We start from the raw sequence: 24329 nt of genomic DNA on the forward strand, positions 1-24329 counted from the left end.
TACAGACTATTTAGTATACTCTAATTTTCCCCCAGTGTACCCCAAAATGACCCTACAAAATAATATGTCTTTCTGTGGCTACAGAAGTAAGGAATTGACACCTTGCTACTGTCAAGCTGTTACTTCATTCTCATTTCTTTCTCTAGGTGATATAATTATTAACTGTATTGGACTCTGCTCTTCCCTTATGTTATTTTTAACATCACAGGCTTCGTTTGCCATCTAACAGTAATAATAGTAAAGTTCAAGTCCAAACAAAAATATGAATACATAAGGCAAATCCCTCTGCATTTGGAGTAAAAATGACAGGACAGAATGACATCAGTGCATGAATACAAAGTCTCTGTCTTTCCTGGACTTTAGATGCACTTTCTCTAACACTAAGGCTGGTTGTAGGCTCTGTCTAGATTGACATAAAAACTCATATGCAGCTGACAGTGACACTGAATATGCTCAGTCCACAACCCAATGTATCTACTACTCCAGAACTGCAACAGATATGACAATGGCTTACCTCTGCTCTGTCTCTGAAGGTGGTTCCCTTAGGAAGAAGGCAACACCCCAACCAGTTTCCCTGCCTTCCTCACTTTTTTATTTTTTACTAGAGCAAGAGACAACAAACAGGAGGGATAAAAATAGGCGGGATTTGGCACAAAATCTGTTGTGATAATGTGTAAGTGTGGGAAGGAATTGGGAGAACCAACTCTGCTGCTGCTGCAAAGCTGTCAGATTTAGCAATATATTGGGTTTGTGTGGCAAGGTTTTGGTAGCGGGGCAGCCACAGGGGTGGCTTATGTGAGAACTTGCTAGAAACTTCCCCTGTGTCCGATAGAGCCAATGCCAGGTGGCTCCAGGATGGACCCGCTGCTGGCCAAGGCTGAGCCCATCAGTGACAGTGGGAGAACGTATTTAAGAAGAGGGAAAAGAAACCTGCACAACAGCAGTTGCAGCCGGAGAAGAGAGGAGTGACAGTATGTGGGAGAAAGAGCCCTTCAGACCCCAAGGTCAGTGAAGAAGGAGGGGGAGGAGATGCTCCAGGTGCCAGAGCAGAGATTTCCCTGCAGCCTATGGTGAAGACCATGGTGAGGCAGGCTGTCCCCCTGCAGCCCAGGGAGGTCCACGGTGGAGCAGATATCCACCTGCAGCCTGGGGAGCACCCCACATGGGAGCAGGTGGATGCCCGAAGGAGGCTGTGGGAAGCCCATGCTGGAGCAGGCTCCTGGCAGGACCTGCGGGCCCGTGGGGAGAGGAGCCCATGCTGGAGCAGATTTGCTCCAAGCAAGACTTGTGACCCTGTGGGGGGCCCACGCTGGAGCAGTCTGTTCCTGAAGGACTGCATGCTGTGGAAGGGACCCACGCTGGAGCAGTTCATGAAGAACTGCAGCCCATGGGAAGGACTCACGTTGGAGAAGCTCATGGAGGACTGTCTCCTGTGGGAGGGACCCACGCTAGAGCAGGGGAAGAGTGTGAGGAGCCCTGCCCCTGAGGAGGAAGGAGCGGCAGAGACAGCATGTGATGAACTGACTGGAACCCTCATTCCCTGTCCCCTTGTGCTGCTCTGGGGGGAGGAGGTAGAGAATTTGGGAGTGAAGTTGCGCCCAGGAAGAAGGGAGGGGTGGGGGGAAGGTGTTTTAAGATTTGGTTTTATTTCTCATTACCCTACTCTGGTTGATTGGTAATAAATTAATTTTCCCCAAGCTGAGTCTGTTTGGCCTGTGATGGTAATTGGCGAGTGATCTCTCCCTATTCTCGTCTTGACCCGTGAGCCTTTTGTTATATTTTCTCTCCCCTGTCCAGCTGAGGGGGGGAGTGATAGAGCAGCTTTGGTGGGCACCTGGTGTCCAGCCAAGGTCAACCCGCCACAAGCAAATACTGCTATGTTGGAATGCAGCTGTGAGGAATGGAGCCAGCTGCCACAGAGCTGGGGATGGCAAGTCATGCTTAGCACTGTACAGCCTTCTCAACAGTTCACAACCCCTATTGTACACAGAGTCATCTTCTGTCCTACATGCCCACATATGCATGCTTAAAATGAAGGTTGTTACAGTAAGATGTGACCTTATATACAATAAGCATAGCCATTATAATACTCAGATTTTAAAAGCTGTGTAAATGATGAGTTAAGCTGTGTGTTTATTCTGATACTTTGCATGTTCATTCATTGCTATCAAGAAGCTCAAATGAAAAAAAGCAATCGGTTGTGTGTTGAAAAGCAACTAATGATTTTACACTACAGTTCTGTGGTGCTGAGCTCCAAGTATTTTAGAAGAGTTTGTGAGTAGGAAAGCTCTGATTGTTTCTGTCTTCTCAGCCTCTTGAGAAGTATTCTTGATGCTTCCACATGCATATCACCACAGACAGACATGGAAAGTAACAAGTCACTTTTGAAAATCTTAGCCTTCAAATGTTACATTCTTTCCTACAGCTGCCTCAGTTAAAAACACTTGATTTGCATCTCTGTATTTTGTATTTCTCTAGTGTAGTTGTTGTAAAGTTCCATAAGTCCAACATAGGAAGCATCCTATACAACACATCTTTTTTAAGTAAGAAGTGCTTGTGTGAGGAGGTCAGCAAGTGTTTGGAACACAGGACCTCTTCTTTCATAATCTATTACTATTTTCTGCAGTTTCAAGTAATTTGCTTTTCTGAATCAAGCTATAAAGCTTTTAACTCTAAAATTGATCTCCTCATAAAGTACATGTGTTCTAATGCTGTAATTACCTGAGGCCTGATCTTCCAACCCTTGGCAGCGTAAGTAAGCTTTATTCATCTGTCTAATCTTACTGATTGAATACAGGAGGAGTCAAGTGACCCCAGCCTATCTGCTAGGTCTCTACTCAACTTTCCTAAATCACAATTTGTTTTCACATGGGTAAGTGACCTAAGTGAAGGGTTAACAGTGTTCTGTCTCTCTTAATTTGAGATTTGGAAGACAATTATAATTCAAAATGCTTCTTCTAGTTGAGACTCCTTAGGAAAGACACACACATAGCCTAGAGCTAGAAGTCCAAATTTGCTTTTAAATGCAAATATTTTAACAAGTATAACACACAGAAGCATGAACTATCAATTATTCCTACTAGGCATATGTAAAACATCTTGTTTATCACAAAGAGACCAAATTAGGCTAAAAATGTAAAATAAAAATTTGTAATTGAAATGTTGCCTGTTCTCCTTTGAAACTGCCCGTTGTTCTTATCAGAAGTAGCCTTCAGGTTGTCTTGATGCATCTGAATGGATCTTTCAATAAGAAAAGATGAGAACTACCAGTATTGGCAGTCTGTGGCATTTGTCATGCAATGAGACTTCCTGAGAAAGGTGTTAGAACAGTGCATTATTTACAGGACTAGCCTGTCAGATAAGAGTAAAGACTTTTTCCCCTTACTTTCATTCTTTAAAGGTCTTACTGGTACATACAGAATGACAGGAGGAAAAGTTTCATGTCAGGCAGAGTGGATTTCACAACTTACCTACAAACAAGAATATAGCCAAAAGTCCATGGAAGTTTTGAAAGTGTTAACTTCAGAAGATTTTTTTGAATCCAACTTTAACTGCAGTAGACTGAAGGCAGACCAACTACAAGTTTAAACAAATATTGGTTTTAATTTCCAGTATAGTATTGTCTCAGCCTAAATGAAATAAAATTCTACTGTTTATCTCCATCCCCCAGAAGACTTTGTTCTGAGACAGTAATACCTTGGGGTTTTGGTTGGTTTGTTTCTTTTTCCAGGCTACTACTACCTATCTTTCAGAGCTACAGCTGGATTGAGTCCTGAAGGTGATTTTATTGCATCATTTTGTAGACATGATAGCTGTTTTACGATTACTTTCCCTTTTTCAAGGGTAGTTGGTAGTTTTTTGACCAAGAAATAATTGCCTTAATCATCCTCAGTGTGTCTTCAGGTTTTACACATGCACACCCAGACTCGCAGGATTAACATGAATGTTAAATATGTATATGGCACAGTCCTGTGACTCTCATGCTCAGAAAACATGCCCTGATGATAGTTATCTCTGGAAACTTTCAGTGAAGTTAATGTTATATCGCAGCAGCCTATGTGTTATTTCCCCCTGCCCCCATGTCTTCTGAGCTCTTTTGTAACCAAAAGTCTCTAATCCCTGATGGTTAGTGGACTGTTCTGTTTTGTCCTCTTTTGGTTTTGGTACAAATTTTTGTACATTGGTCTTACTGGTATGGAGAGATTTCAGAGCTCTCTACAATCTTTGTTTCTGACACCACTGGGGTTCTGTATATCACCCCAGCCCCTTTGATTTGCTTGAGATATTTATAGATGTTTTTTCTATATATCAGTTGCATTTAACCTTGGAATTTATAGTGGTTCATAATTTAATCTATTTGATGTTGACAGGATTGATAGAAATTGTTGTTTAATACCTATTTTGCAAAACAATGCATCCAAGTACTATTATTTAAAGGTCTATTGTCTACATTGTTTCACAGTTTTGTCTCTGTCCTCCTACTGATGGCTTCTATGCTTTTTAAAGTTCTGAAGTTTTAGGTGTCAGAACACATGCTTTTTTTTTCCTCCAGGCTTCTTGGAATGCAAGGAAGCCTACCTCTACACAAGGTTGGTCTCAAAAAGTTAGAAAATCTTTTTTTTTTTTTTTTTTTTGAACATACACTCCCCCTACCACCACCTAGTTCTGGTTTCTCTAACAGTATATGATTAAGGAGACTCAACTCAGCTGCAGAGACTCATTCACTTCAACTCATTAAGTGCATGACAACCCCAATAATATTTACTTCTGTTAAAATAATAGGTCCTCTACTAGGTGTTGTTACATTTAAACATTTATATATTTATCAGACACTGTATATATATGGTGTCTCATTTAGCCCTTAGTAAAGTCCAACAGTGGAAGTCAGACCATACCCTTTGTGTCACTCAGACTTCAAAAGGACATAAAGTAGCCTTCACATCTCTGTATCTCTACCCCAAGTTTCTCCTTTTTGTTTGGTTTCTTGCATTAGAGAGGAAGGAGTCTACCTGAAGCAGTCAGTCATTTCTTGTCTTTGTATTGTTTGATGTGTGATGAGTTTGGTTATTAGATCTCAGTGTGCTACTGAATATGGCTTCATTTGCTACAAAAAGTGCTATTTACAAGGATGCAAATATGCCCTCTACTGACTTCATCTGTGGCTAGAGCTTAAAAGCTGCTGTCAGAGTGTATACAATGGAACTGTTGTTTGCAAATAAAGCAAATTAAAATAAACATCTTTTATCATAAGAAAGCAATTAGTGTTGATTCGCAGCTTCACTTGGGTTTTGTTTCCTGACCTTGACTACATTGTGATGGTTTTGTGCTTCCTCGGACAGTTTCTACTTGCATCTGCATCGATTAAACCTTGATCTCATTTATTATCTCAGGAAATGGTCTCAAGGTCACAGGGCTGGAAATTTAATTATGGTGGCAGTATATTAAGTGGCACATTTAAAGATGCTGAATCGTAGTAATTAATTTTTTGGATGGTGGTCTCTAGGGAACAGGTTTTCTCTACACTGGGTGTTTAGACATCCATCATGGCCATTCAGCTTGGCAGCTGTCTTTTAGCTTTAAACTGCGTCATTATTCATCTTTTACGACTGACTTTAAAAACACTAGACAACTATATCCTTTTTTATTGTAATATATGTCAGATGCTTGTATTAAGCTATACTTCACCTTTGCTATAAAACATTAACAGAGGTTGCTAGTAGCTACCTGGGCTGGCCTCTAAATTGAGACAACAATTACCCTTCGCTGACATCTAGTGTCAAGACATGAGATATAGCTGGAGTGCTGAATCCATTGGCCTGGAAATCCTGCACTTCCCCAGCGATTCAGGCTCACCCAAGAAGCTGCAGCACTGGACATAATTAGTGGACACGAGGGATTAACTTGGCACTCAGTGTTGACTTTGTAGCAGCGCTAGGTTATTGAATGAAATGCTGCACTGCCAAGGTCTTAAAAAGCTTGTAATGTTTAATGAAGGAATGGTCATTAAACTTGCTGGATCAAATATTAGGCAAGATGGAACTGGGAGGTATTTAATAAAGAGGCCTGAAAATATGAACTAAATCACATATACTCATTTAAACTGCTGGCTAAAACCCAGCATATTTCAAAATTGTTCACTGCTGGTTTAAGCTAAATGCTATGAACTGGGAAGGAGAACAGTAAGCAGGTTTTAGCGTTCTGCGTAACTTCACAGAAAGTTTTTCTATGGTAGAATTATTTTTCTTAAATGAAACACTTTAAGTTCATACATTCTACTGGGATTGCAAAGAAATGTTCTCTAGGGAGTGTGAAGGTATTGGAGTTCTCACAGTGAACAATATCCACAGATTTTACATGAGGTCTTTCATACCCTTTGTCAAGCCGAATCTTCCAGAATCAAGACCAAAATATTAAACAGTGGGTTTTCAGAATATTGTTAGAAGAGTTGATCCTCACACCAGTATATTAGTAATCCTATTTTTACAGGCTGAGATGAAGAAGAAGAAAATCTCTTAAAGCTGTTGGGACAGTCAGAGAGAATGGAATTAAATTCTAGGTACAGAATATTGGGTGTAGCATTCCTCCTGCATCTTGTCACCTCTTGATCTCTGAAGACATAGTTCCCCAGCAGTGAAAGTCTTTGTGCTTGCAGTATTTGATCTTCTCTTAAATTCTTGCCATGAGCCCGTCTAGCTCTTCATGCTATTAGGCCTTTCTGTAACACTAGTGTATCTTCTTCTATGGAGATCAGTTAGATCTCGTTTTTGTACTGTGTGTTTTGTGACTAGAATTATGTGATTGTGGTTGAGATGTTTAAATGCTTTCCTGTGCAGTGGAACTGATGAAGACTAGTTTTCCTAGGTGTACCTGTCTTTTGAGGGCATCTTACTTCGCTGAGCTAACTCTAGCAGCACGGTATGTTGTGGCTTAGAAACTAACACCCTGTGGTTCATGTTAATTCAGAGGTTTTACAGGCAGTATTAGTAAATGCTGATCATGTCAATCCTCCACCCATGGTCTGTGTTCCTATAGTTTGAAAAGGAAAACAGCAAGTAGAACAGCCAGCATATCATAAGAGAAGTAGAAGAGGGATCTCTGAAGTCAGATATAGAAAGGCATATGGCATTTCTTAGCTTTACTTTGGTTTGATTGCAGACTTACAGGCGTGAAGGACATCTCCCAGAAGTGTCAAACAATGTAGCTATTCTCAAGGCTGGAGTGTGAGAACAGCAGATAATTTTGATAAGGGCAATTCAGTCACATACAAGCCTACTTAGAAATTGAAATGAATGATTGCACACTGGCTTCTTACAGAGCTGCATATGGACCTTTGGAACTGTCTAAATTGGAGAAATAGGCCAGCTGTCCTCATGAAGTAAGGAATGTTCAGGGTATCTGTGCTGGTACATGGGGATAGTTCAGGTCCCTCTTAATGTGTCTCCTCACTTCCTAAAGATGCTTTTCTAGTTGTCTTGTGTGTCCTTTGTGGTCTAGATCTGGTGACTTCTCTGCATGTAGCCCATAAGATATGTTTTCCAGAACAAGGGAATGATATTTAACTTGGCACATATGACATCAGAAAGGCTTAGAAGCAAGTGAAGTGGGAAGAGGGCCTATGTCTAGCCAAGAGTCACTTCTAACATAAGTTTGCAAATATAATGTTCATTCAGTCTGGCCAGCTGGTTTCCATCTACATGTGGTTGACAACTGCTTTGTAATTTCCTCTTAAAAACAGCCTATATGCTTGTAAATTAGTTCTCATACTTTCAGATATTGCAATGGAACATATAACTGGGAATAAGGTATACTGATCGCTCCTGTGGATCATCACGGTTATTTTCCAAGTGCCCTAGTCTACTCGTACATTATTAAAATTTGATAAATTGCATGTATAAATGGTTGTACATCTAGCCAGGCAAAGCAGAGCAAATCAGGGCTAGTCACCATCCCTGTAGATATTCAAAAAGTGTGTAGACGGGGTACTCCATAACATGGTTTAGTGGGCATGGATGATGGTTGGACTCGATGATCTTGAAGGTCTTTTCCAACATAAATGATTCTATGATTCTATACAGCTGCAAGAACAGGATAGTCAAAATAGTTAATTTTTTTCCCATGAGTTTCTGAAGAAGGCCCTTTGTTCAGAATCCACTGGATTTTGTGAAGAAACAAACATATCACAATATAAGAAATAAGGAATTGCAGTATTTGATAGAGGATTATACCTGGAGCTTACTAAATACCAAAAAAATTAAAGGGCATATTTGGATATTCTTTTTGTCAAGCTTATGTTTTCTAACTTCTTGTACCCCATTTTAATGAAGAGTGTTTAGACATTTGAGTTGTTATTCTCCATGCTATTGATGGATTCAAAAGTGACTCGAATACATCTGCATGTAAATATTGCCATCAGTATGTATGTATGTGAATATTCACAATGGCATGGGGACTAGCTATATAGAAAGCTTAAATTTTGGAACATGTAGAAGACAGAAAATCAGTATAGCTTAGGTTACCAATGTTGGAAGAGTGATGGATGTATAATAAATAATCCATAGGTTCAGATAAGTTTATGCAAGTGATTAGGTGAGCAGCTGTGCACAATAAATGGAGGAACAGAAGAAAAAAATCATTAATGATCATTTCAGAAGAGGCTAATGGTACCAAATTAAGTATTCATCATGAACTGCTTCTTCAGCTGTAGTCATGATATACATTTTATTCATATTACCTTACTGTTGGACTAAGTCACTGACGTTTTTCTTGAAAACAAGATAGCAAATGTTCCTGCAATTCATGTGGAATGATGTACTGTATGAATGGCAAAACTAGGCTATTTCATGTCTTTTTATGTCAACAAGCGCAACAAAACCACTTACTGTTCATGTCTGGAGGCTATTTTATCTAAAATGCTACAGTAGAAGGGCAGCAGTGATAGAAAATGGTTGAACTTTACCTCCCTTTGTAACAGACTTGCATATGTTTGGTCAACCAGAGTTTCTCTTACTGAAAGGCTGGATTTATAAACCCAAGTATGGGAGATTTGGATCCAAGCTGCACATCATCAGAACCTTCAAATGATATATCAGGATTTTTCCTCTGCTTTTGAACCATCTCTTATTAGTATTAAACACCATGTCATTCTTGTAATGACTTCTTGCAAATGTAAAATCTTGTTTGAGTAGAAATTTCCTTAAAACATTATTTAAAATAGTTATCCAGTATTCTTGCTTTACTTTTTTTCTAGTTCTGAATGCCACAGTTTTAGCTCATATCAGTGTGAGTTTCTTTCGTATGAGGTATGCAATAATTGGATTTCTACATAGAAGAACTGTCTTTCAAAACTGTTTCAGTGCATACTCACATGACTGATATCCTCATAACCATCCACCCTGAACTACATTCAACTTTCCTAAATGAGATTTTATTGGAACTGATTATGATTAGATAAATGGGTGACTTCACTAATGTATAATACACTTTTCAATTATAGAGTATGTATGATAATTTACATTTCTTGTTTGATAGTATGATATTTATGTGACATATTCTGGATGAGATCTGCTGCTGTTTATATAATGGCCTTACTTTTCTCTTAAATTAAATCTGCTTTCAAGTTCTTTCAATATATTTAATTTTTTCAGATAAACAAAGACATTACAAATCCACCTTAATTTACCCTTCAGTGGAATGAAACGTACTGGTGGATAAATTCTGGTCCCCAAATTTGTTGCCTAAGGAGACAAATTCTGTCATCAGATTAACAGATGAACATAATGTAGATTGGAATAGGAATTGTCCCCAGCTATGTGAGTGCAGAATCAAGCAGCCGTTATCAAATTGACAGCTGAGAGACTGTTAAAGAAAAATGGAATTTAATGAAGAAACAGTGTTTCTTCTTTCTTGCAGTAAATCTGACTTATGCCTCCTAGGTTAGCAGTTTTCTTTACATGTAGAGATTTTGCAGGATGCATTGCTGATTTTAAGGTATGTGAGAATTAGAGCATCTTCCCTGGCAAAGGACCTTTGGGCAGTGGAAGAAAGAGAAGTGTTTCATGCACCTTTTTTTTTTTTTTTTTCTTGCTAATAACCCATACAACTTTTCATCTGGTGTCAACACCCAGAGAGACAGCATTCAGTCAGAAAAGAGAAACTGCCTATGGATATATTAATAGATTGTATCACTAAATAGCTTTTAAACTTTATATTAAAAAAAAAAAAAGAAAAAAGCTAAAATGAAAATTGTGGGTCACATCTATAAACTCTAATAAATCAAGAATTTTGAAAACTATCACGTTATACAATTTGATTTCAAAGTGGGCAACATATTAGAGGAATATATTTTTCTAATTTAGTCTAATCTCTCTGAATGTCTCCAGGAGATCAACAAGATTTCCTGAAAGAAGACAACTCAGCATGTAATATAGTGTAAGAAAGTTCAAGATAGAGGTTGGTTTTGTTGGAAACCCATGAATGCTCCATAGCAGTCTTCCCAAAAGAGTTTAAAGAAAAAAAACAAAAACCCAAATAAGCCATGCAATTGTGATGAGGTGTCCCCTTTGTGTTCCATTGCTAAGTGTTGGTTTGTTTTGGAAGTGGTAGTTTTTCTAGTCATGCACTATTTACATAGCTTACGTGTGACAATACTGATACTGCCAATCTCTGTGCGTGTATTTATATATATAGTGTATATATATTTACACACACACACAATGTCCTAAACTGGCAGAAATTCCAACATCCCTACAACATGTACAATGAATTTATGCTTAGTCAGTATGGAACTGACATATGATACTCTGATATTTGGCTTTTAATTCTTTAAAAGCTTTTTTTAAAAATATACCTGATGCTTCTGCAGAAGCTCTGCAGAGAACTGAGAACTCAAAGCTATGTTTTTAAGAAACTTCGAAGACTGCGACACTTCTTTTATTTTTCTTTCCTCCCTTAATGACAAACAACAGAGGTAATTGGTAATATATCCACTTCATATTCCAAATTTTCAACTGTTTTGAGTATCCTTCTGCTTTAATCATTCCTGGCTGTCCTGGTTTCGGCTGAGATAGAGTTAATTTTCTTTCTAGTAGCTGATATAGTGCTATGTTTTGAGTTCAGTATGAGAAGAATGTTGATAACACTGATGTTTTCAGTTGTTGCTAAGTAGTGTTTATACCAAGTCAAGGATTTTTCAGCTTCTCATGCCCAGCCAGCAAGAAGGCTGGAGGGGCCCAAGCAGTTGGGAGGGGACACAGCCAGGACAGCTGACCCAAACTGGCAAAAGGGATATTCCATACCATGTGACGTCATGCCCAGTATATGAACTGGGAGGAGTGGGTTTGGGGGTGTGGATCACTGCTTGGGAACTAACTGGGCATCAATAGGTGAGTGGTGAGCGGTGAGCAATTGCATTGTGTGTCACTTGTTTTGTATATTCCAATCTTATTATTATTATTATTGTCATCTTATTATTGTTATTATCATTATTATTATTTTCTTCCTTTGTGTCCTATTAAACTGTTCTTATCTCAACCCAAGAGTGTTACTTTTTTTCCCTGATTCCCTCCCCCATCCCACTGGGCGGCGGGGGAGTGAGTGAGTGGCTGCATGGTGCTTAGTTGCTGGCTGGGGTTAAACCACAACACTGGCACAAGTCCACTGGACTTAGAGAAGGAATGAGGCCAGCTCTGGGTTTAGCTGAACAGTAGCATTTTGAATATGGACACTGAAATTTGTAAGGTCAAGAGTTTGTTAATAAAACATAATTGTGTGTACTTTTTGCTCCCATAAAATGTTTCGTAAAATGATCACTTTATTCCAGTTAATATTCTTGTTGTGCAGAGGTTTCTGCCATGGGTCTGTAACTTGTAAAAATATGTGAGTTGATGAGCAACTTGCATGGCCTTTGCCAAGTTATTGAGTTATATTAATAGCTGATCACAGCCTACTGTTTTATTAGGACAGTATTTTCTAAGCTATTGACAGATATATTAATGATACTGGCTGATGAATAAACTAGCAGTTTTAGACTGAAGTTAGGAATTCTATTTGTAGAGGAAATTCATTTTTTTCACAGTAAAAAGTTTATTAGCCCATAGGACAAGGGGTAATGGTTTTAAAATAAAAGAGGGTAGATTCAGACTAGATATAGGAAAAAAATTTTTTTACAATGAAGGTGGTGAAACACAGGAACAGGTTGCCCAGAGAGGTGGTAGATGCCCCATCCCTGGAAATGTTCAGGGTCAGGTTGGATGGGGCTCTGAGCAACCTAAGCATCTGAGCATCTAGTTGAAGATGGCCCTGCTTATTGCAGGGGGGTTGGACTAGATGACCTTTAAAGGTCCCTTCCAACCCAAACCATTCTGTGATTCCAACTCACCGTGATTAATTTGAATGAAGATAGCCATGTCATGCTTTCTGTGAAAGAGGGAGGAATAAGATAAATACTGGGGGACTTCTGTTCATTTAACTGGCACAGCTCTTTGAGGAGGGGCATCCTCCTCCTTCCCTTTCCTAAAGCTCCCAGAAGTGTGAGGGAAAGACACAGAGCCAAGAAGTGTCCTTGTCTTAAAACTGCTGAAACACACTCAAGCTATGCAGTCGGCAATCCCTGAGGTTTTTCGTTATGCAGGACTTGGATTGGGAAGCAGGAGTCCACAAAACATTAAGCTGAGGGGGAAGCTATGCTATGAAATGCTGTTGTGGAGGCAGTCTGCATCTGAATTCTGGCAGCTATTCGCATGGCTTTCTGCAGCCCAGCAACAGGTTCTGTCCCTTCTAGTTTCTGTAATAGGGAGAGGGCAAAGGCATGAACAAGAGACTGTGTCAACAAGGCTTTTAAGTAAGATGCAGTGCCTGTGGAGAAATGCCATGCAGCACATATCAGTGAGTGGGAAAAAAACTGAACTGGTAGCAATCTGGAGATCATGCTATTATGTCTGCAAGTCCTTCACGTTAAGGTCAAAGACTGTCTTACAGGAGCAAGTAACTCCTAGCTCCTCTGGTATGACAGGTGGATGCTGCCCTTTGTTTACCCCCCTTTTTTTCTTCAATCTAGACTGTGGTTTGAGAAGCTGTGAAGAAAGCTTACAGAGAAGGCTCAATCTCATCTTTGTTCTCTTGCTGTAAGGATAATCAAATTGCAGAAATGATGTAATTTTGGACTTTGGTGAGTAACCACAGAACATCTGCATATGTAGGCTGGAAAAGACAGTTTCATGTATGCTGCAATTTGTACAGTTAGAAGTGGTAGTTCAGAGGAGTGAAAGTATTTTCACCTTTCATTGTGTTTGAAAGTATGGAACTGTGAATAACCTGCAAAGGACCAAATTGTATGTTCTTTGTAATTACACCATGCACCATTATTACACTGTGCACCATACTACAGTGAAACACATAGTTTCTTCTGTATTAAAAAATAAAGTATTTTTAAAATACAGCCAAACTGTCAATGTGTATGACAACGTAAATATATAGAGAACAAAAAGGAGGTTTGGGCCTCAATGTATGTTCCACAAGGGACTGTTCATTTTCTTGGAACATTGAACAGCAGTGCTCCAGAGCTTGGATGGGTCTTCATGTCCAGGGCTTTTACTGTCTAAACAATGATTTGGAGTCATACTGTCATAGGATAACTCAGGCTGGAATGACTCCCTGGAGGTCTGTAGTCCAGTCTCCTAACTGAAGTAGGATCAGCTGTGAGATCAGACCAGGTTACTCAGGGCTTTATCCAGCTTTGACTTGAAAACCTCTGAGGAATTTCCTGAATCTTCCTTTCCCACCCTTTCACATGTTTGTATTACTTCTCTCAAACTTCACATGTTTTATTGTAGGTATTAGGAATTCTCTATGTCGAACAGTGAAAGCTGAAGTAAGCAAGTCAAGGCACTTGCTGTGTGGGGTAACTATAGATGTGCATGCTCTTGCATTCAAGATTTGTGACCTGAAACTGACTTCTCTCTCTAAACTAGTTCACTGCCTTTCAGTAGCAAACTACTGAAAATGCAGGTAACCTGATTATGAAAAATCAACTGCTGTGTAAAAGTAGACTATACACTTAAACCTGTATGAGGCAATGTAGCTATATGAGTCTTCAAAACATAACCATAATTCTCTTCCTCCTTTAACAGGACACCACCTGCGATTTAAGTCACTAACTATTCTGATTATTTTAGACAAATTTCAGTGTGCATTTTCCTTGTGTCTCAGTAACGAGGAGTGTGTTCCAAAATCACCCTACTACAGCTAAATGTGAAAGCATGTGTATTTGATTCATATTGAGCTTAGAGTTTCTTGTACTGAAATAAAACAGGAATACTCCCAAGAAGTAAATACTTAAATAACAATAAAGCTGATGCAAGTTAGAGGAACGCTGAGTCCACAGAATGCATTATTAACGGCATATTAGCATACACATTGGCTGAGATGCATAGGTAGTTGTGCATGCTGTAAATAATTCTCTGGGTGTCAAAATAGTAGTGCGCAAGGTAATTGAACACATTGCAGGCAAAATGGCATGACCCATTTTATTTTCTTTTAAAATCATGATTCATTCATGAATCAGTGGATAGCTGTTCTCAGATTTTAACAATCTGTTAAAGCAGTTGGGCAAAATCCTTCAGACTGGAGGATTACTGATGACCTCTGTTCCTGTTGTCCTCATCTAAATTGGCATACATGTGTGTATATACATATATGAAGCCTTTACTATCCCTTTAGATTTCCTTTCAGAAATTTCAAAGTGTGGTTGCTTTGCCCCGTTGACTTTAATTTTGTTCTTGTGCTTCTCCACAAAAATAACTTATTTTCTAGCCTATCTTTGACTCTATAAGAACTTCCCAAGGAGCAGCCAAAAAGAAATCTGCTTCAAATTGAAATTCTTGAATTCAGGTATGATCATGCAAACAACGAAGCAGAATTTATTTAACCTTCAGCTAGCTGCTTAACCAAGTTGAAATTATTGATAGCCCATCAGCAATGATCAAGATGGAGAGACTAAATGAAGAGGTGCCTTTTCTTTTTCTCCTCCACTCCCCGTTCCCCCCCCCTTTTTTTTTAAATAAGAGAACCATTGAGCTGGTAACAAGACTTGAAATGCCGTGTCAGTTCAGCTAGCATGGTCAAGGAGCTCAGCTGTAGAAGGGAAATAAAACTGTTAAGTTATGGCTGCCCTCCAATCAGTCACAGGGGTAATGATGTTTGGCTTTAGTCAGGTTATATGTCAGTAAATATACATCTCTCAGACAGCCTTTAAGACAGCCTTAAGATCATGCTTATTGTTTTATATAGATAGGGGTCGGATGCTGATATATGGTGGTCATAGGCCACTGAAATAAATTTCACAACATTCAGCAGGTAAAGTTAATCTCAATAGAACAGAATATGACTGCAGTTTTGATAGAATATTCATTCCATCGATGGTGATGGGGCATTTTTTCTCTGTTAGGTTTTGTGCAAATCAGTCAAATGCAGATGATTTTTTTCCCTGCTTTGATTCTAAACTTATCTCTACCTGAACTGACCAATTACATTCAGTCTTTAGTGAAGAGCCTTGGCAAGTTAAAAATTCCAAATTCCAGCTTATAAACACCACTGTGAGCTATATTCTGTTCACCCACCCTGCTCACAGGAACATATGAATCAAATTCAAAGGTAAGGAGACCTCAGAACTCCAAGTTCTGCCAAGTACTGGAAAATCCAAATGTCATCTCTTCCATGTGTGAGTGATAGTGTGAACTCTGTCTCAGGAGCAAGGGACTGAGACAAGACCACACCAAAACAGGTATCTAGACTTACAGCACTATGAATTAAAATCTCACTGTAGACTTAGACAAAAATTTTTTACCATATTTTTTCTGATAATAATATTTAAGTCTTTCACTTAGGCTTACTGCTAAGGAATTTGTGTCTATTTGCAAATACGGGATCATGCCTTCCATTACTGTATAGATTGACATTAGTCATTAAAGTCCGCTAAGTGTCTCAATAGCATTTGAGAGTTAAGATGCACCACTCCACTTTTTTAATAACATACATTGCGTTGTTATAAAAAGCAGAAGGTCCTATTATGCCAGTCTCTGCTCTTACTAGTATCCAGTATTACCATTCCACAGAGTAAGAAAATGTAGAAATACATCCTACATGCATTTCATGTAACACCAATACAATTAGACTGGAATTTGTTGAAGCCATATGTGGTATTTATTCCATAAGTAAAACTTGCTTTGGGTCTTAGTGTATAATGTAGTGTTCATTTTTAATTCAGCAAAAATGTGGCTGTAAGTCTAGGGTTAAACTAAAGCATGCCCTATGATGTAGCAGCCTTTAATCCAGATCTAGAATAACAAAACTGTTTTAGTTTCATTTAGTAGGATTTATTAGAGCAATGGCTTAATCCTAAAGTTTTAGTTTGTCAAAATGTCAAATTTAATTGTCAAATATCCATCAAATTAATGGTGAATTTGTCTGGATAAAGACCAAGAGTGGAAAAACAACAAGTAGTGTCCAGAATTTGAGGTAGAAATTGTTTATAAGTTGATTATATATCAGGCTTTCAATGTTAAGCTTTGTTGATGTTGTTTTGTGCTTTTTTTTAAAAGTTACTGTAGTCTATGAACAGTCCTTTGACAATGAAAAAAACTAAACACCTCCAGAGATCCAGGTAAGCCCAAGTTTACTACCAGTGAGAACATGGCACAAGCATTGTTTCTATGTTTAAGACGGATGGAAATTTAGAAGGCGGCTGTGAATTCAATTTATATGTGATGCTGAATTTAGTCTTTATAATACTTCTGGATGTCTGATTTATAAGCATGCATATACTGGTCACAATGTTTAATTAAGTAAGTGTTAAAATGTTTGTTTTTCTATGACTTAATTTCTGGATTGCTTCTCTGAGACCCCCAGCCTGCGGTCTATGGTCCAGCCAATTTCACTGGAAGACTTACTACCTAAAGGGTACAGAATTTGTCTAATATTATTATCTTCTGAAAGAACATTTTTTTCTGTGATTGAGACAAGCTCCACAGCTTTCACAGTGCTGTTTTTCTTATGCATTCCATCTCATGCATTCTAACACCTGAAAGCTTCCTGCTTTAAGCTCCCAAGCAGATGGTGTAGAAGGCATTGCACTCTGAGTTCCATCATGTCCTTATATAAGCATTTCCAATGGGGTCCATTGAAATATGGCCTAAAATTCTGTTAAGAAAGAACTTCATGTTCTGCATGCACTAAAATATCTTAGATTATTTGCCTTCTAAACACACTGCAGAATTCTTTAAAATTGCTTCAGACAACTCAGCCAATAACCTACCTACCTTTCCTACTACCAAGACCTCAGATATTTCAAATCTCCTGCAACTGAAAAAGGATGTGTCCTGGTTTCAGTTGGGATAGAGTTAATTGTCTTCCTAGGAGCTGGCATAGTGCTATGTTTTTGAGCTAGGTATGAGAAGAATGATGATAACACACTGATGTTTTCAGTTGTTGCTAAGTAATGTTTAGCCTAAAGTCAAGGATTTTTCAGCTTCTCACGCCCAGCCAGCGAGAAAGCTGGAGGGGCACAAGAAGTTGGCACGGAACACAGCCAGGGCAGCTGACCCAAAGTGGCCAAGGGGGTATTCCATACCATGTGACGTCACTTCTAGTATATGAACTGGGGAGAGTGGGGGTGGGGGGATCGCCGCTCAGGGATTAACTGGGTGTCGATCAGCAGGTGGTGAGCAGTTGTACTGTGCATCATTTGTACATCCCAATCCTTTTATCATTACTGCTATCACTTTATTAGTGTTACCATTATTCATTTCTTCTTTTCTGTTCTATTAAACCGTTCTTATCGCAACCCACGAGTTTTACTTTTTTTCCTGATTTTCTCCCCCATCCCACTGGGTGGGGGCGAGTGAGTGAGCGGCTGCATGGTGCTTAGTTGCTGGCTGGGGTTAAACCACAACACCAGATAAAACAGGCAGTAAAGGAGGGTAGGAGGGTCCTTATTCCCTGTCACTTTCCACTTACAGGCTGTTCTCTCTTCCAACACAGCCCCTTAAAATAGCAAAATTGTACCTTTGAGTGTAAAGGACTTCAGTTCCTGAAGAAATTTCTTCAGGAACTGAGTACAAGTCATGTTTTCATACTTGCTGAAAGGCACTCAACAATAAATTCCTACAGGAGGCTTATACAATACAACCAATGAATCCAGCTTTAGCCACCTCACCAAAATTTCTTATGGAAAGACAATACTGGAGTATAGGAGGTTTACTCAGGTAGAGTTACCTGGTAAACTTAATGATACCTAGAGCACTTGATGAACCTCTGGGTCTATGCACATAGTCTTATCCTAAACCATAATAAAAACATGCACTCCACCATCAGATTTAGAACATCAAATATGTACCTTCCTCAGTAGCTTGGATTCTTGTGAGCATCGCAATCTGAATAGAAGCTTCATACCAGTCTTGACCTGCAGGTCAGAAGAGAGACTATATTATGTGGCTGCAGATAATATTACGGATATTATGGATCTACTACTCCTGGTTGGTGTCCTTTTAAATCTCAGTTAAGAACAAACTTAACTGTTGGAGAATATTTTTAAATGTGCTTCATACTTTTACATTTTGTGGACATACTGGTCGTGAACTCTCATCTGGTATCCTTACTTTCTGGCTGCACCTCAGCATCTGTGTCTGGACTACTGGCATTTGAAATAGCCTGTTGGAGGATTTGGAGTTTGTAGTTGCACTCTGAGAGCAGGAGCTGGCCTGCATGTAACACTGTGGTTTCACTAAGCTGACATTTCCTCATGGAATAATGCCCCTTCTAAAAACTTTTGACAGACTGGTCCAAACTCCATACTAGCACCTAGCCTAGCACCTTTCTCTCCCTTGAGCCAGTTATTGACTTCAGTAGGACAGAAGCCAAGCTAACACTGAACAGTTTTGGAACCCCCAAACTGATTGTATAATTATTGACTCTGATATTTTTATTAAAGGAAGTTCCTTTGTTTGCTTGGGTTTTTATTTACCAGTGATGAATGTAATTTATACAACAGTGGTTTGATTCTATAAATGCATGACCACCTTTTCTTTCAGAAATTTCTTGATGGATTTTATTTATGGTGTAATTGTGTTCTGTAATGTTATCAGATCAGTATGGGGAACAAATATTTTGTCATCAATATCGGGATATTGAAACAAAATTTTCACTAGTCTGATAAATTTGCCTTTAGGTAGCGTTTATACAAGTAGGCATTTAAGAAGCAGGCCTTATTCACAAGATTATTAATTTGACAGTTTTAAAGAGTTTTTAGAAATGTTCTATGCTCATCTATCTATATGATGTTTTTTCTCTCCCTGCCCCACAGTGTTATTAAGAGGCTCTTCAAAGGTAGACAACTACAGTATATAGATGATACCCATTTGTAAAACCAAGACTGCTGAATTTGCTTTGTATTTCAGGGTATGGGAAACATGCAAACAAAAACAACTTACCTGGTCTACAGCCAATTTGGTTTTGACAAAATATGCTACAGATTATTTAATCTATATTCTATAGCATTTTCATTTTTAAGATTTAGAGTTAAGCTCAGAGACTGTAATATTCACAGTACAGCTGTTATATTTGCTAAATGCTGATCCAGATCCTAAGAGAAAATGATCATATCATCAATATAAACATAACAGATTTTACCTTTTAAATCTGCCAGGAGAATTTTTATGATACTCTGAAATGTTGAAGATGCTTTTTTTTATCTTAGAAGGTATTAACTAGTCTATATTCACTACAATAGAATTTTTAATTTTTTTTCCTAATAGCTAATTTTCATTCAAAGAAGATGCTCTAATATTCTCGGCTTGTACAGCACTTTTAAAACAGGTTTTCTAAGACATCACATGTAGTGACTGATATTTCATAAACTTTTTGATGCAAATGTTATCAGCTGAAAAATTCCAACTATTACCAGGAACCTCATCGTTAAATGAAATCCTTTACGTGTGAAAACTGAGTAAGAAATGAGACTGTTTGTCTGGACTATAAATAGGCATGAAATTATTCAGATACTTTCCATGTGATCATCACGTGTTAACTTTCACCTAGTAAGGCCTGTTTCAGGAAAGCGCTTAGACAGGTATTTCAAGCTATCGACTTCTGTAAGCATGTGATTAAGGGCTTTCCTGAAGAGTGACCCTAATTATCATTCTTATGACTTAAATAAGGTTGGCTATGTCTGCGCACCTACTTAACTTAGGGAACAAAGATTCAGCTTTTTAAATTAACATACTAAAGGTTTGTATTTTCCTCATTTAATATATTAAGTTCCTTCCTTCAGAGCAGGAGAAACATTTTTAACTATTTTTGAAGAGTTTGTCAAGGACTGCTGTTTTTTAACTCCTCTTCCCCTCCTCGTCAGGTTTAAAAAGCATTAAGTTATAGGTCCCTGAATTTTCTATTACAGATTTTACTATCAGCCAAATCTGACTTTTCTGTTTAATATTTGATCAGTGTCTGGAGAGGCTTTCATCTGAAGGGAACATATGATCAGTAATGACTTTGATATTTTTTGTCATGCTGAAAGTTGGCTATCTTTTAGCAATGCTTTTAAGGCTATGAAATTGCTTCTGTGTTTTGCAGTAATGTACCTTGTATTGAGTTTCAAAAGCTTTAAGTCCATACGTGGTATCCCTAATGTCAATGTTTCCTTATCTTTTTTTTTTACCTTTTCTTAATTACATGTATGCTATTATCCAGTATTATAAGCAGTTTTCCTAGAAGCACATTTTCAGATTTAAAAAGAAATGGTTTTTTCCTATTTTTTTCTCTTGATTTAAAGAAAACACATTAAAACAATTCTGATGTAAAAAGCAGGTCTCATTTAGGGCATGTCTCTAGCTTAAAAAAAATAAATTAAAAAAAGCTCCTGCTGCTCTATAATGATTTAATGAAAAGTAAAAAAAGTTCCCTTAACATGGATAGGGATCAGCATGATATTTTTACACTGACACAGCTAATTCCCATGAAGGAAACACAAGTCTTTTAACGTCTTTAAAAGCACTTTTTAAAGCACTGTACCTTCCTGTATGCCAAAATTTTTGCTGGCATGATAACATCAGAAAAAAACCAAGTCACACAAGTCACACCTTTTCCTGTAACTACATTAGTGTGACTGTTCAGTAGTGATTATTACTTCTGTGCTGTTATAGATTCTTCATTGCAACATGATGATCTGCAGAAAACCATGGAAATATATATTTGCTTTGTTTCTTACAGCTTATTTTTGAAGAAGAAAACAAAACCTTTTCCAGCTGTTTTTCTGAAAGTATAAACTGTTCCAACGCAAAGATGTCTTCAAGAACTACTAATATAGGTAATTTTTTAACATTTCGTAATAGGCTACCCAAGAACTACACCAATGTCCAGAAAACAGAAGGCAAATAGTCAAGTAGTAAATTTCTAAGTTTACATAAATGATCTGGTAGTATAGGTTCAAATCTATGCAAAAATGATTAATTCAGCATTTTACTGAGGCTGATAAATGAGATCTTAGCAATATCTGTGTATGGGTTTTTAGATTAAGCTTTTTCTACTTCTATCGTCACTGAACAGATTTTCAACCCTTGTAAGTAAAGTATCTTTTTCCTATTTTTCTTACTGGTGCTTAACAACTTACAGCTTATTCCCATGTCAGGAAAAAAATATTAAAATATCAGGAAAAAAATTCAGGAAAAATACTTCTTTAATATATATCCAGAATTCAGACACCCTTTAAAATGTTTATGTGGTTTTTTTGTGTTCGTGCAACAAAGGCAGGCTTTGTGTCAAGTTTGGAAAGTACTCTGGGAGGAATGGAACTTAGTAACTCTTCATAGTATGTACTTCTAAATACTTAGCAGAAAGCAATTTATTAACTACTTAACATAGAAGTTAATCAAATCACAGCTGGCTAGAGCCAAGACAGATATGCCAAACAAACTTTTGCCAACTGTCCATTTCAAATACAGCTAACTGGTGTACAAATTTATCTTACGACTATGAAGGTGGTAAGCTTCAGCATTAAAAGGAGATATTTTCATGGATTACTGTACAAGTTCACTGTGACTGGTTTTAATATAAAGTATTCCCTGCAATGAATACTTTTGCCCAGTTACTGCTGAAGAATATACTATGAAGATTGGTTGATGATTCTTCTCAGTAAGCACTTCCTAGGCTATCTTTGCAAGAAAAATCAAGTGTCTTACAAGACGCAATTTCTGATTTTGCTTTTAATGTCTAGTGGTCCTGTGGTGATTGGCACAGATTTGGCTTTGAAAAACCACTATTTAAAGATTTCAAATTAAAAAGATCTCATTAAAAAACACATCCAGAGATAAACTGCAGTCTTTAATCACATGGGCATCATTGTGCACACAAGTGATCTTTTGGAATTTAGTGGGATACTCTCATGAATAAAGGTTTCCGGAACTGACCTCTATTTTTCTTGCACTTGATTGCTGAAACATAGAGGTATTTTTATTAATTAAGATGAATTATTCTGATATTTTCCATAAGCAAAGTTTCTGAATGCAACTATAACATTATTTTCCGAGATATTTGTCTTGCCTTATAGCAGGTGTTTCATCACTGTCAGAAAAGCTCCCTGTGTAGTTCCCAATGAAGCCTCACAAAGATTTAAATCCCCTACTAGAGGGGAAGTTGATTTAATTGAGAGTCAAAATACTTTTTAAACCTCACTACCAAAAAAAAAAAAAATCCACAACTTTTTTTTTTAAAACAGCTCTGGACCTGAGTATGATTAACAGGAAAATCTCTCTACAGCACTACAAGGAATAATTAAGCTGTAAATTTAGTCTGTGTTTGCCAAATGGGAAACAATATTTTTCACCACAGGCTCCCCCCACCCCAACTTTATCCATCTAGATAAACATAATTAAGTAATGGCTGACAGTTTGTTAGCATTTTATTACATGTGTTTGCAAGGGCATTAAGAATAATCATAAAATGCACAACAAATATTGTAGGTATTGAGGTTTTCAGCAGTGGAAAACGTGACTTTTTAAAATCTGGGCTGAAAACATGTATTCCTACAAATTAACTATTCCTCTATGCAGAACAGTAATTGAGATGCTGCTGTCTTAGTTGATTTACATACACTAATTGCTAGTTCCTATTAAGCACTGAGTAGTCACCTGCTCAATAATATTCATAAATTAATATTTTCAGATAGCAGTTATTCACAAATAGTAAGAAACACTAAATTCACTTTAGATTTTAGCAGTGAAATTGGATTATTCTTTTGTTTAGGAATCTGTTTTGCTGCTTTGCTATTCAAACAAAGTGACTTAGTGAAGCTGTCAAAATTTGCAATACTTTGTATGTGTATATTATGTAAATGTACATATATGTATATATTTGTATAATGGTAAAAGTTTCAAGCAGACAGGGATGGAAATATTTAATTTTTTCTGCACTTTGACTAAGTCACATGATCAAAATGTCCCTACTAAAATGACTCATTTATCTGGCTGGGAAATAATTATGTTCATATTTTCCTGCTGAACCTTTAAAGCAGATCTAATTCTCCATATACAGGACCTACAGGAAAAATCCATATTTATGGCTAATGCAGTTCAAAGGAAAATCTGAGCTGGTACTTGTAAAATACCTCACAGCTGAACTTCCCCCAAAATCCATTTAACTGCTTAGTTCACTAGCATATGGCTCATCTGTATCTTAATCAACGCACAGTTGACAAATCAGAAGACAATATTATAGGCACAATATGCCTTGCCAGCCTGTGGCAAAGGGAAGCCATAGACTTTGCACAAAATGAAGACTGGAAATGCTCAGCCATAGCACAATTGACATAACCTGTACTGGCTTCACAACATCACATGTAAATTCATGTCACTGCCTTGGCCTTCATTCAGCAAGGTACTCGCAGCCAGTGAGATTAAAGCACAGCAATAGCCCCTCTGCTTCTTGCTGGATTACTCAATTCAGTATTATACTGAGTTGAGGCCTTTGTATGGGACTACTTTGGGTCCCACTTACCAAACAGATGTCCCAGATTATTAGCAGGTAACAGTGGTAAAACCCCCTCAATTTTACAACACATTAACTGACAAACATTCTGACTCACTTGGCTCTTTTACTTTTTCCTGGGTTTGGTAAAAACACTTCAAGTCCAGGACAGACGAGGTGAGAGATTTGAGTACAACTTTTGAAATATGCTGGAAAAACACACAGGAATTCCATATTCTGCTTCAATGACAGTGTGGAGGGACCGTTTTAGGAACAAGTTCCTCAATTTTAGAGACTCAGTTCTGTATCTGACTTCTGAA

The 24329-nt window shown here is 37.9% G+C and overlaps 1 protein-coding gene across 1 annotated transcript in view; it reads left to right on the forward strand.

Annotated features, from left to right (window-relative positions):
- The first annotated feature begins 1511 nt into the window (after positions 1-1511).
- MTMR10 (myotubularin related protein 10) overlaps positions 1512-24329 on the forward strand; it is a 536484-nt gene continuing 513666 nt past the window's right edge. The window contains exon 1 of the mRNA XM_010571731.1: positions 1512-1571. The gene's annotated coding sequence lies outside the window, so the exon portion shown is untranslated. The remainder of the gene's footprint in view (positions 1572-24329) is intronic.

Source organism: Haliaeetus leucocephalus, unplaced genomic scaffold, assembly GCF_000737465.1.
Source record: "Haliaeetus leucocephalus isolate CR32 unplaced genomic scaffold, Haliaeetus_leucocephalus-4.0 Scaffold339, whole genome shotgun sequence".
Taxonomy (NCBI): Eukaryota; Metazoa; Chordata; class Aves; order Accipitriformes; family Accipitridae; genus Haliaeetus; species Haliaeetus leucocephalus.